The 13,563-nt window shown below is 25.2% G+C and overlaps 8 non-coding genes across 8 annotated transcripts; 2 read left to right on the top strand and 6 right to left on the bottom strand.

Annotated features, from left to right (window-relative positions):
* The first annotated feature begins 665 nt into the window (after window positions 1–665).
* Trnag-gcc (transfer RNA glycine (anticodon GCC)) lies at window positions 666–736 on the top strand. The gene has a single exon. It is a non-coding gene; the product is annotated as a tRNA-Gly (tRNA).
* Window positions 737–2,734: 1,998 nt separating this feature from the next.
* Trnag-gcc (transfer RNA glycine (anticodon GCC)) lies at window positions 2,735–2,805 on the bottom strand. Its single transcript has one exon. It is a non-coding gene; the product is annotated as a tRNA-Gly (tRNA).
* A 1,328-nt stretch (window positions 2,806–4,133) lies between these two features.
* Trnal-aag (transfer RNA leucine (anticodon AAG)) lies at window positions 4,134–4,215 on the bottom strand. Its single transcript has one exon. It is a non-coding gene; the product is annotated as a tRNA-Leu (tRNA).
* Window positions 4,216–4,220: 5 nt separating this feature from the next.
* Window positions 4,221–4,293, bottom strand: Trnar-ucu (transfer RNA arginine (anticodon UCU)). Its single transcript has one exon. It is a non-coding gene; the product is annotated as a tRNA-Arg (tRNA).
* A 672-nt stretch (window positions 4,294–4,965) lies between these two features.
* Window positions 4,966–5,037, bottom strand: Trnad-guc (transfer RNA aspartic acid (anticodon GUC)). Its single transcript has one exon. It is a non-coding gene; the product is annotated as a tRNA-Asp (tRNA).
* Window positions 5,038–5,044: 7 nt separating this feature from the next.
* Trnai-aau (transfer RNA isoleucine (anticodon AAU)) lies at window positions 5,045–5,118 on the bottom strand. The gene has a single exon. It is a non-coding gene; the product is annotated as a tRNA-Ile (tRNA).
* Window positions 5,119–7,546: 2,428 nt separating this feature from the next.
* Trnat-cgu (transfer RNA threonine (anticodon CGU)) lies at window positions 7,547–7,618 on the top strand. Its single transcript has one exon. It is a non-coding gene; the product is annotated as a tRNA-Thr (tRNA).
* A 1,790-nt stretch (window positions 7,619–9,408) lies between these two features.
* Trnap-agg (transfer RNA proline (anticodon AGG)) lies at window positions 9,409–9,480 on the bottom strand. The gene has a single exon. It is a non-coding gene; the product is annotated as a tRNA-Pro (tRNA).
* Between the last annotated feature and the right edge of the window lie 4,083 nt (window positions 9,481–13,563).

The following is a 13,563-nucleotide window of genomic DNA, read 5'->3' as shown; positions in this document are numbered from 1 at the left end:
ATTCTCGTGGTACTATTAACTTTAATTACATATAAGTAACAATAAAAGTATAACCTACCCTAAAAGTTAAAAAACAAATACTGCATTATAAAGCTGATTCGAGCTTGTTAAAATACTGAAATAACATTGGAAAACACATAAAAGAAACTAGTTGGGGCAAACGTTCTTAAAGTAAAACAAACGGTTTAAAATACAAACACAACCAAGTTAACTATTTAGTTACTTAATCAAACATAATTTTTTACAAAAAATGTTAAATCTAAATATTATAATTTGTATGTAAGTTTTACGTTTATTATAAATCAACATTTTTTACTGCCTTAAATAATATAAGCGAATATCAAAAAGTGTTAAAGATATTGGCTTATACGTTGTTTAAATAATTTTTCTAATATAATAAAAAAGCTACTACCTTTCTTTTTTTTCTTATTTCTAAATGTCTAATATATTTAGCTTTTTAACAAGAATGAGTTTTAGTTTAAGAAAAAGTAATGATTTTTGATATTTAAAACTTCTGTTATAGAGTTGAAGTAAAAGTTAAATATTTGTCAAACAAATTTAGAAGTTTAATCCTTTCAGTGTAAATATCAAAACATGTTGGTTAAATGCCAAATAATTATTTTACAAGTTTATTTATAAACGCTCCAAACTGGTCTCAAATACAAGCATTGTTGGTTCAGTGGTAGAATTCTCGCCTGCCACGCGGGAGGCCCGGGTTCGATTCCCGGACAATGCATTTTTACTTGGTGGTTTATCATATTAAAACATAATCTTAGTTAGATTTTTTTCATAAATCCGCTGCAATACTCATTATATTTCTTACATTGACGACTATCAAAACTTAATATTTAAGCCTTTCTTCTGTAAATAATAAACCACTTTTCAATATTTTTGATAGATATATATTTAATCGTTATTTTTATGTGCTTCAGGGGCGTGTTTTGACTGGTTTCCGGTTTCCTGTGAACCCCATGAAAAAAAAATTAAGAAAAAGAAGAAAAAAATTCTTAGAATATCACTGAAAACGTTGTTTATTGACTTTGTTTTGGTTATTTGATAAACTTTGAATAGTGAATGTTGAATTTATAACACTGAAAGGTAAAAAAAGTTTCCTTAACAAAAAATGCTCCTTTTTGCCCAGCTGAAATAGATTTTAAATTAAATTTCAATTTGGACGTCATAATAGGTAAAAGTTTTAAAGTAGCATTTTTCTTCTAGGAAACTTTTTACTAAAATGCCATTAGTTACCATTGTAAATTGTTAATTAGTTTAAACAACTGTTGATTTGGTATTGCTTTTGAACTAGTAAGTACAATTTTACTTAAAAAATGTCCAAAATAATCATTGAAGTTTTATTTTACTTAGTTTATTGTATATAATGATATGGTGTGAAGATTTTGTGTTATGTTGTTATATAATAATGTTGTGTTTGTGCTTGAACATTTAAATTGTTTGTTTATGTGTCAACAAACTGGGTTTGAACCTAGAAAAGTTCAATTCAGAGAGTTTTGAAATCATTTTTAGACAACTAAACCATCAGTAAATTTATTCTTTTATCATTTAATGGTATTTTAATATTTTTTTTTAAGTTGTTTTATTTTTGTGTATCTGTTGGCCACAAAGTTAAGTCTTGATTTTTAAATTTTCAACTCAAAGAGATTTCAAAACCATTATTAGAATCCCTGCACCATCAGACAAACATTCAATTATAATTTAGAGATATTTTAACTTTGTTGTAAAAGTCTAAACATTTTTTGGTAATTACCTTGGATGATGTCAAACCAATATCAAGCTGAAATTATATTGTGTTTAATATCTTTTGAAGCACAACTTTAGGCTTAAAATCAATATTTTAAGCCTTATTTATATGATTGATCTATAATAGTTAATTGGTTTTATTTTACGGTATAAGAATATATATAAGTTATTGTATCATTTGCTTTATTTTAAAAATAAAAGAAATTAAATATATAAGTTTTATTGGTTTATGATAAATAAGTTTTATTTATGTATTTATAAAATATATTTTTTAAGCCTATAATTATGGTTAAAAACTTTGAATTTAATATAATTTCAGCTTGATATTGGCGCGACATCATCCTAAGTAATTACCCATTTTTATAGTGAAATTTTTACTTATATAGATTAAAGTACTTGAAAAAATGTTTTTATTTTAAATATAATTTTTTCCAGCTCTTTTTGTTTTAATTTATCTAAATTTAACACAGTATAATATTTATTTATATATAATATTTATTTATTTATTATAATAATTAAAATTTATTTTGTACTTATATAAAACGGATTGTATTATTAAAGATTGTTTATAAACTTCTTATAATCCTAAAATTTTTGATCTAAGACAAATATTTATGGTTATCGAATTATTAGTTTTGTTTACTTTATAAACTTTTCACTACTAATTGTATATTTAAAAGCCGTTTTCACTAGAAAACCTTTTGAAAATAAAAGGAAAGTACTTGTATAAAAAAAGCGTTGCTTTGTTTTATGATATTTAGGACAAAAAAAGTATTACAATTTGTTCACTACCAAAAGTAAATAACTGTTTTGGTATTTATTGTTTTTTGTACTGTACTATATTTAGATTTACAGTACATTTTTGTATAAAAAGTGTAAAATATTATAATATATTTCAAAACTATATTGGTTTATGCTTTTATGAAAAAAATCTAACTAAGATTATGTTTTAATATGATAAACCACCAAGTAAAAATGCATTGTCCGGGAATCGAACCCGGGCCTCCCGCGTGGCAGGCGAGAATTCTACCACTGAACCAACAATGCTTGTATTTGAGACCAGTTTGGAGCGTTTATAAATAAACTTGTAAAATAATTATTTGGCATTTAATTTAACCAACATGTTTTGATATTTACACTGAAAGGATTAAACTTCTAAATTTGTTTGACAAATATTTAACTTTTACTTCAACTCTATAACAGAAGTTTTAAATATCAAAAATCATTACTTTTTCTTAAACTAAAACTCATTCTTGTTAAAAAGCTAAATATATTAGACATTTAGAAATAAGAAAAAAAGAAAGGTAGTAACTTTTTTATTATATTAGAAAAATTATTTAAACAACGTATAAGCCAATATCTTTAACACTTTTTGATATTCGCTTATATTATTTAAGGCAGTAAAAAATGTTGATTTATAATAAACGTAAAACTTACATACAAATTATAATATTTAGATTTAACATTTTTTGTAAAAAATTATGTTTGATTAAGTAACTAAATAGTTAACTTGGTTGTGTTTGTATTTTAAACCGTTTGTTTTACTTTAAGAACGTTTGCCCCAACTAGTTTCTTTTATGTGTTTTCCAATGTTATTTCAGTATTTTAACAAGCTCGAATCAGCTTTATAATGCAGTATTTGTTTTTTAACTTTTAGGGTAGGTTATACTTTTATTGTTACTTATATGTAATTAAAGTTAATAGTACCACGAGAATATAATTACAACATAGTCGTACTAAATCATGGTGGCTTAAAAATAAACTAATTTGAACCAAAGTAATCAAACGTATTGAACAAAAGTAATTAAAAGAGTGGCAGCAGTGGGATTCGAACCCACGCCTCCAACTAGTTTCTTTTATGTGTTTTCCAATGTTATTTCAGTATTTTAACAAGCTCGAATCAGCTTTATAATGCAGTATTTGTTTTTTAACTTTTAGGGTAGGTTATACTTTTATTGTTACTTATATGTAATTAAAGTTAATAGTACCACGAGAATATAATTACAACATAGTCGTACTAAATCATGGTGGCTTAAAAATAAACTAATTTGAACCAAAGTAATCAAACGTATTGAACAAAAGTAATTAAAAGAGTGGCAGCAGTGGGATTCGAACCCACGCCTCCAACTAGTTTCTTTTATGTGTTTTCCAATGTTATTTCAGTATTTTAACAAGCTCGAATCAGCTTTATAATGCAGTATTTGTTTTTTAACTTTTAGGGTAGGTTATACTTTTATTGTTACTTATATGTAATTAAAGTTAATAGTACCACGAGAATATAATTACAACATAGTCGTACTAAATCATGGTGGCTTAAAAATAAACTAATTTGAACCAAAGTAATCAAACGTATTGAACAAAAGTAATTAAAAGAGTGGCAGCAGTGGGATTCGAACCCACGCCTCCGAAGAGACTGGAGCCTTAATCCAGCGCCTTAGACCGCTCGGCCATGCTACCCGACACATCTCCGCCGGGACTCGAACCCGGAACCTCTGGATTAGAGGTCCAGCGCGCTATCCATTGCGCTACGGAGACGCTTATTAACATCAGCGTTGCCCGGTTTATAAACTCAAATTTGCTGATTGTGACGTAATAATTGAAATATTGAGTTTGCACAGCATTTAATATACTAACGCTAACCTATCCAAAGCAAACATAGACTAATTGAGATGCATTTAACCAACTTCTACATTTAAATGTAATCAATATTCTCTAAAACTATAATAGTCAAAATACTCACATTTAAGTATTTTCTTACAGCTAGTTTCCATACAAAAATAGGTATAGCTTTTAAGACTTTTAGAGAGCGCTTTAAACAGTTTAATGTTTGCTTATATAAAAAAAAGTTTTATTTAAAGAAATCATGTTAAGCTTTGAGTTTATAAAAGTTAACCTCATTTACGTGTTTATAAAAACAGATGAGTTATTTATAATAACAATTCAAACGGATCATCAAAAGCACTATTGTCAAGTTATGATATTTTTTTAAACACCGCTGAAAAGAAACAATAAAGACTATTGTTCTAGAATAGTTAATAAAAGAAATTTAAGTTTATTTTTAATTAGTTTTTGTTATGTACGGTCCTTTTTAATAAATGACTTCATAGATTACACTAATCCTTATTCAAAACTTGCACTAGTTTACTTTACATGCAACTTTAAAAAATAACTTGTGTTATTAAAGTTTACAACAAAAGTAGTAAAAAGCTCCCCGTCGGGGAATCGAACCCCGGTCGCCCGCGTGACAGGCGGGAATACTCACCACTATACTAACGAGGATGAAATGTGGCCAGTACGGGGATCGAACCCGCGACATTCGCGTTATTAGCACGACGCTCTAACCAACTGAGCTAACCGGCCACACGCTTCAGAACGCAAATTTTTAGTTTATAAACCTAAAAGTTTTGATCGTTTCGTCATACTCAAAATTGCGCGACATAGCTTTTGAAGTTATCACTTTAATTTCTTACTATAAATTATTAATAATATGTCCTACAGATTTTGACAGTTATAGTTTTTATTAATTGCTTACCCATTACTGGCAATAAACAGAAATATTTAACTTCATAGTTGCTTAAAGTTTTACTAAGTTTGTTACTAACTTAATAAGATTTTACTTTTTTTAAGTAAAAAAATGATTATTAGCTTTTTTTTCTATTATTTGCAAACATTTCGAAATTCAATTAAATATTTGAAACATAAACGTAACTTTTTTATTACAGTTATTGATGAGCTTTTGGTCAGTATTGTGAATATAACATTCTTTTGAACACATACAAGTCTGGATTTGTTTTTATATCTAACAATAAAGTTATTTATCAATACATTAAAGATACAAACTTAAGACAAGCTGCCCTTTTTGTTGACTAAATAAATGTAAAACTAAATATTACTTGTTAACCTAAAAAACCAGACAATTGATTTACTCTTCTTATTAAACTACTGTATTTTTTTCAAACATTAAAATGATGTAAACATTTATTTTATTATTAATGTTAAGTATTTTAAACATAAGTGTAACTTTTTATTACAGTTTTTGATGTGCTTTTAATCAGTAATGAGAATGAAAAGTTCTTATAAACATGCATAGGTTTTGAATTTACTTTTATATCTAACAAATGTTGTTAGAAAATAAAACTGTATCTGAATAAAAATGGAATTAAAACTGAAAATCTCTTAAAGAGTGAGACGTTGTTTTAGAAAGAAATTATTAGAAATATTAATCTGGGTTTATAACCTTGAACTTTAAAAACTCTAGTTTTTCTTTTAAAGTTAATTAGAAGTATGCAAATTTATTTTGTTAGAAATTCATAAAATAATATTTTACACGTTTTTGTTTATTCATACTCTACTCGATAAACAAATAAAAGGTAAAATTGAAATTCCATTTTTGGTTAATCCTATTTAATCACTGTCAGACAATTCACTAATATTTATTTTAGACACAAAACTGCTAGGATTTTAATAAAAATTATTTTTGTTAACTAGAAAAAAATTACAGCTTTGAATAAGCTTAAAACCTTTTAATAAATCTAAAAACCAGTTTAAATTATTCTATTATATATAAAAAATCATTCTAGTTAAAAACTTGATTATAAAAAAGTTAGAATTACCAGGTTTATATATATTTAAAGACAATTGTATATATGTAAGATAAGTTTATGATAGTAATATATATCATCATAATCAAATACTTAATTCAAAACTCTTAAGTATATGTTTTATCAGTTTGGTACAAGTTGATAAAGTTTGAGCTTTGCTTAAGTGTTTTTATAACCCTTTATTTATAAAAACAACTTTGCAAAAATAACTGTGTCTGACTTTAAATTAAAAATAGCAATTTATTTTGATGCAGTTATACCTTTTAAGATCAATTGTAATTTCTTATTATTACTAACTAACCTGATACTAATACCTACAGATAAACTTGTACAGTTAAAAGTATAAATTCAATTTTAATGAACAGAGCTGTGTTTAGTGTAAGAAAAAAAAACAGTTTATGTAGAAAAATACTTAAGTTAGCTGAAAATATAAACTTGAACAATTAAAATTTCTAAAAACTTCTTGAATTAGTGAGTTTGTCATAATTTGTAGCTAAAAACTATAAAAGTTTGTATCCATTAAACAGTTGAAATCATTTTTTAGTGTTTTTTAATTAGCTTTACTTGTATCAAGATATTAAACACACTTTTAGACTTTTTGTATTCTGAAATTAATGAATAACCTCAAAAATTGTGTTCATTAACACATAAGAAGGTAGTTTACGCAGAAACTTTTTAATTTAAATAAAACAATATTAATTTAAAATAAAACTTAATACACTAACACTTTGAAACAAAAAAAAAACATGTTTACTAGATCAATCTCTTAAATAATTTACATTGGGTATACCCTTGTCACGGTCGCTAAGTTTTTGTTACAGAAAAAATGAGAAAAATATTTTAATTGCAGCGATATATTTCGGTTAGTTAACTTACTTGAAAAAACATAAAAATCTTAAAACAGGCATTCATTTGATGAAAATAAATACTTTTTAGTGATAGTAGGATATCTTTTAATCGTAAGAAAAGCCATTTATTTTTTGAACATTAGTTAAAAAAATCTAACATCTATAATAAGTTTGTTTACAACTTTAAACAAAGATTATAAGTTAAGTTGCTTTTATAACCAAAGTTTAAGCTTGTAAGACTTTTTGAGGTTTGTAACTTGTAAAGCTCTTGTTATGTGTTTATTCAGCTAGTCTTGTGTATGCGAGGTTTATAAACGCAATAAAATCGAATCGTTGCAAGCCGCTATAGCTCAGTGGCAGAGCACTGCTCTCGTAAAGCAGGGGTCGGGAGTTCAAACCTCTCTGGCGGCACTTTTTGTCCTTTAAAGACACGAGATACAGATTAACAAACAATATATTATTTACATTTAGAAATTATTTCATACTGCTGTATTTTCTTTAATTTAAATACTACTTTACGGTGGCATTTTAATTGTTTTTAGTTTTTAATGTACTAATTTTTTTTTTTGATCTATATATAAAGCTTTAACTTGAATAATCAAAAAATAAATGCGTAGATGTTTTCAGTAAAGTTTAACATTAATACTAAACTATTTCTCTTTAAACTTTAGTTCATTACTTTCAAAACTATAAGTTTATTAGTATTTAGTTTAAGTTATCAATCTTATGAACTTTTCTTTCTTTAAAGTCTAAATTTTTAAAGTACTTTTAAATTTTATTATAGTCTTTATTTATCTATTTGGTGTATGACTCGATTACTGAGAGGAACTTTTTCACATCAGGTCCTAAGACTAAAGTTTTTGAGCATTATCGTCTTTCTTTTTTATTTTTGGTCAATGAACGTATAATATTATGCTTTAACCCAAAAAATAACAACATATAATAACTAGAAGTATACAATTCTTTTTTAGTTTCTGTATTCCAACGACTTATACATTTAGTACTATCTAATACAAAAAAGAACTAATAGTTTATTGAACGACAAAAAAAGAAGCTCAAAATATTTGGCTATAGGACCTGGTGCACAAAGAACCTTTTGGTTATCGAGTCGCACACCACAGATACCTTTTAATTTCTTGTCCAGGACTAGTTTTTGTATAGGTTTATACAGTTATATATATGTATATATATATTATATAGCTGGAAAATGACGTCAAACTGTATCCAAGTGGTGTAAGACTCAATAACCGAAAGGTTCCTTCTTAAACCAGGTAATTGGACCAAGTATTCAGATTGGTTTTTTTTTTGTCGTTCAATAAACAATATATAGTTATAATAACAGGACTACTAATAAAAAAGCTAATATTAAAAATTATGTTTAATGGAAAAACAGTTTTGCATAGTATTTTTATCACATGTTAAACACAAATTAAGCTGAAATCAACTTCTTCTAATAAACCAAAGTTACAAATATAAATTTTAATAAAAAATGTTCATAGGACTTTGTGAGAAATCTTTTATTTTTTATTTTTAATATTTATCATGTGTCAGCTATCATGCCAATGAACGTTTTATTGCATTGAAAGTTATACGAATGCAACATTTGAAAAAATATGATATTAATAAATTTTGCGTACTTTTTTGTTTTAAAGCAATAGACGTATGTGTTGGTTTTTTGACTTTTGTTTATTTTTTTATTTTCTATAAAGTTCTAGTAAATCAATTTAGTGAATCTAGTTATAAGACTGCACGATACGAACAACAATCCACGCGATATTCTGCTACTTGGTTTTTAGTTAATAACAAAAACAAGAACTTTTTATATCATCATAGTTATTAGTATACAGAATAATCTTTTAACATTCATACAATCATGTAGTTTTTTGATCTTTTCCTGAATAGAATTACAAAAGGTTTTATAAGTAAAAATTTTACAAAACACAACCTAGAAAAAAACATTAATTTCTCACTATTTAGGTGATAATCTAGGAATTGCTAGAATTAAAGAAATACATTTAAAACTTTTTTTAACAGTAGCAACTTAGTTTTAAGCAAACTCTTTATTATCTTGATTACTATTTATCTCAAGATTCTATTTTGTAAATAGTTTTCATTCCAATATAATCCAAACAAATACACTCTTATACGAAAAACTTACACTCAAAAATACTCGTTTATCTAAATTTTTTATAAAAAAGCAAAGGCCCGTCCGGGATTTGAACCCGGGACCTTCCGCACCCTAAGCGGAAATCATACCCCTAGACCAACGGGTCACTTGTCAGACAGCATTATGTTTGGTTTACAAACATCAGTTGCTATGTGACGTAATAATAAGATTTAAACGCATTATTGTTTAACTGTTTATGTTGGTATGCTTGCTAATGAATTAAGATCAAAAATTAATAAAAATTGTACATTACTAGAAGGTTACAACTGTAAAAGTTAATATATAAGTATGCATTTGACTTAAATATAAAGAATCTTATTAAAGCACTAATGCGTTTCTCCTAATTGAGTCAGCAAGAAAAACTTTTTTTTTCATGTTGTTTTTAATTTAAGTTATTAAAAATTTGTTAAAATTTTATCAACAATCGAGTAATAAGTAACCGTTGTGGTGTACGACTCGATCACCTAGCGATCTTTTCGTAATGTATCTTTATAAATGTTTTTTTTGAGCATCTTGTTTTTTATTTTATTCAACAAACTTACTTAGCAATTTTTGTTTAACTGTATTCACAACTAGTTGAAGCAGTAAACAGTTTATTAAAAAATTACAGATAAGTTGCCTATACCATACTTCATAGAAAATTTGTAGGATTCGTTGATTTCAATAAACTATTTTTTTGAAAACTTCAAATGCAGTAAAACGGTTGTAAACAAACCAAACATAATTTTTAGTGTTTAAAAAATATGTTTGTTAACTGCAACAATTTAGTTGTATTGAAGCAGCAAAAAAAATTATTACCAGTTTGTTACAGTTTTAAGGTCTTTAGTTAGTTTTTATTAAAAAGTACACAACAAGAAAAATAAATATATGTACTTATACGTGTGCAATTTGTGATTTCGTTTAAATAAAAAAGTTTTATTTAAGTTTATTATCTAATTGATAAAAATAAATTAAACTGAAAAAATATTTAATAGCTGAAAATAAAGCTAATATTGCTGGTTTTAGTAATAAACCTACTAGTATTTAATTATAATGACATTAACAACTTTTTGTATTCAATACAGTTTATTCAAACAAGTTACTACATAACTTTACATTTATTTAAACATCTGCTTTATTATATTTTAACTACAGTAATATTAAACTTGTCAAATTAATTTAATACTTTGACAAACTTACTTTTATTAATGTATGACAAAGCTACAATGTGATAAAATGAAAGTTGTTAAAAGTTTATAGTAAATAAATAACATGACCAAAAGAGACAAGATTAAATAATCAAACTAAATTTCAATCGTAACTTACGTTAATTAGAATTAATTTGTTTTGAATTAAACAAATCAGAATTGACTGGGTTGTACTTAGAAGAGAAAAGTTAATTTAATAGAAACTAAAGGCTAAAGGGTTTAAAAACAATTAAATTATAGTTAATCAGTTTGTTTGGAACTTTATTATCCTAATAAAAGTCATGGACGTCAAACTGTTCTGGTGCATGACTCGATAACCGAAAGTTTGTTTTGTTCACAAGGTCCTTAGACCAAACTTTTTAAGTGTTTTTTGTCGTTCAATAAACAATTTTTTTTGTAGTTTTTAAACCTATATAAAAACTGTATAAAGTTTTTATAACGATAAGTTTTTCTTTAATTTGTGGTTTAAAGGTCTATAATTTTAAAAATAAAGTTTAATTATATCCAGCTGTTGAAAACACTACTTTATACGTGTGTTAAAGTATTGACAATCTCTAAACTAAGTTTATGTAAAATAAAAGTTGTATATAGTTTAAAGTAATAAATAAAAGCCCTCTAGACTAATACTTTATTTGTGGTTTATTCTTCTAATTATTTTTGTGCTGAAAATGTTTCACCTAACAAAGGTTCTTCAGAGCTCACAAAAAAAATTGCCTACAAATATTTGATAGATTTGAAACTTATAAGAACTTTATAACTACTTAAAACTTATAGCAAGCAAATAGCTTTGTTTACAAAATTAAGCTTGCTACATGAAAATAAATAATATTAAATACAGTAATTGGTTATTTTTAATGCTAAATAAATTGAAAAACTATAAGCAGTTTATTCATAGTAAAGATAGTAGTTAGAAAAATATACAAGGTTAATTAACTGAAAGTAGTTATCGTATTACTAGTCCAAATCCGTATTTATAAACTTTAAAAAATTAAACAAATATAAACCACAAACATTGCTTTATCATAAAAATATTTAAATCATGAAGTTTAAAACTACACTTTATTCAAAAAGTGTATGGTAGTAAGTTGTGGCAATTAGAAGTTTAACAGTAATAAACTACTTAATAAAATATATTAAAATTAACATCAAAAAATTTAAAATATTCCTTATCTGAAAAAAAAAATTCTTTAAAAAAAATTGTTTTAGTCAACTATCTACTTAATTTATCAATGTTTCATGCAATTTGAAAATCTAGCCAAAGACATATTTTTTCTAATAGCTTAAGTAAACATAAGTCATTGTCTTTTTAACAAATTTTAAGTATCAACAATAAAAAGTGTTTTAACAACATATAGAAAAATTAAGCAATAAAAACGACCTTTGATATGCCAAATCTGAAAGAATGCGACAAGTTTATTTAACTAGTATGTACAAAACTAATAAGTATTAGAAAAACTAGTTTGTTTCTGTTCATTTTGGAAAATGTTGGTAATTAAAAAAAATGATAAACTTACTTATAAACTTTAGTAACTAGTCTTTATCTAATGCCAAGTATAAAAACATTTATTTAGATTTTAAGGAGATTTTTTTGTTCAAAAATAGCATTTAAAAGATTTACATAAAACATTTTTTTTTTCAAATCACTACGTTATCTAATTTTATAACATATAGCTGAAAAAATGTTTTAATAAACAAAATGTTGTTTTAAAATGATATTTCGAAGACAAAAAACATCTCTCAAATATTTTGGACCATAAAGTTTAATTAGTAATATAATTTTAAAAATTTTCTGAGCTATACCATTACATAACTGTTATTAAAATAAACGCATCGCACCAAATAAGAATCATGGAATAAATAATTTTTACAGCAATTTTTGTAAAAGCTAACTTTTTATATAAATTTTTATGCAAGTAAAAAAAAAAAAAACATTGAAAAGTACTAATCTTCATTGTTTGTATATTTCAAGTATATATATATATATATTTATTTATTTATTTATTTATTTAATTATATAAAAACTATAATTCAAACAGCTGTTTCACACATTGAAATGTAAAATTTCATGTGATCTTCAGTGAGTTGTAGTTTATTATAATAGTAAACAGAAATTTCGATTTTAGAATTTTTTATGGTAATTATGACGTAGTAATGGTACAGTTTATTGTACGATTAGTTGAATTTGAAATACGCTGTAAATGTTATTCTATGCTTTTTAGGAAAGTTTAAAAAGGTTATTTTGGAAAAAATGTTTTAAGCTATTAGAAAAATTTTTTAGGCTGTTGGGAAAAATGTTATAAAATGCTATAAAATACTCGTGTTTGCCGCTTCGATTTTATTTTGTTTTAATATTTAGTTGGTTTTAATTTTGTTAAAAAAGTATTTTTGATAATGGATGCATATGTTTTGTCTTTCGCTAAACAAGAAAAGCGAAAGACAAAACAAAATAAAATCGAAGCGGCAAACACGAGTATTTTATAGCATTTTATAACATTTTTCCCAACAGCCTAAAAAAATTTTCTAATAGCTTAAAACATTTTTTCCAAAATAACCTTTTTAAACTTTCCTAAAAAGCATAGAATAACATTTACAGCGTATTTCAAATTCAACTAATCGTACAATAAACTGTACCATTACTACGTCATAATTACCATAAAAAATTCTAAAATCGAAATTTCTGTTTACTATTATAATAAACTACAACTCACTGAAGATCACATGAAATTTTACAATTCAATGTGTGAAACAGCTGTTTGAATTATAGTTTTTATATAATTAAATAAATAAATATTAAGCTCCAATTTGGTTTGTCGAGCACTATCGATCAGAACTTTGTATAAAACCTTTAATATATATATATATATATATAGTACTGTATTTTTACTCAGTCAATAATAACTTAATATCTTTCATAGTTTTTAATTAAACTTTATCATACGAACTTTCTGAAGCACTGTTTTTCCAATAACAACACAAAATATAATTTTAATTCCGGTAATTTT

Source organism: Thalia democratica, chromosome 5, assembly GCF_965202585.1.
Source record: "Thalia democratica chromosome 5, ktThaDemo2.hap1.1, whole genome shotgun sequence".
Lineage (NCBI taxonomy): Eukaryota > Metazoa > Chordata > Thaliacea > Salpida > Salpidae > Thalia > Thalia democratica.
Note: the sequence above shows the minus strand (reverse complement) of the source record. Positions and strands in the feature narration are given on the sequence as shown.